The sequence below is a fragment of the Arachis ipaensis genome, chromosome B08 (assembly GCF_000816755.2).
Source record: "Arachis ipaensis cultivar K30076 chromosome B08, Araip1.1, whole genome shotgun sequence".
NCBI lineage: Eukaryota > Viridiplantae > Streptophyta > Magnoliopsida > Fabales > Fabaceae > Arachis > Arachis ipaensis.
The window spans coordinates 111,425,595-111,425,969 of NC_029792.2; positions in this window are offsets into that span (position 1 = coordinate 111,425,595).

The following is a 375-nucleotide window of genomic DNA, read 5'->3' on the forward strand; positions in this document are numbered from 1 at the left end:
TAGATCATATATAACTATAGAGTAAAATTAACAACCACAACTTATATAAACCGGACCACGTGGAGTTTTTTTCTTTAATAAACACATTATTTTCATTAAATAAATATTAATATTTTGCACCTTCAAATGAGATAGACATAAAAAACAGTAAAACACACACACACTATTTTATTCGCCAAAAGCATCTTTTACTCTTTCACAAAAATTCTACTTTTTACAAATTTTGTATAGCCTAACCCACTGAAATTCATTTAATTGTATACTTCTATGTATAAAGTCCTTATCTCAAAGAGATAAATAATATTATTTAAGATTATTTTTTATAAGATCTATCCATGGATATATAGACAAACATAACTTCTGATAACTTTCTGC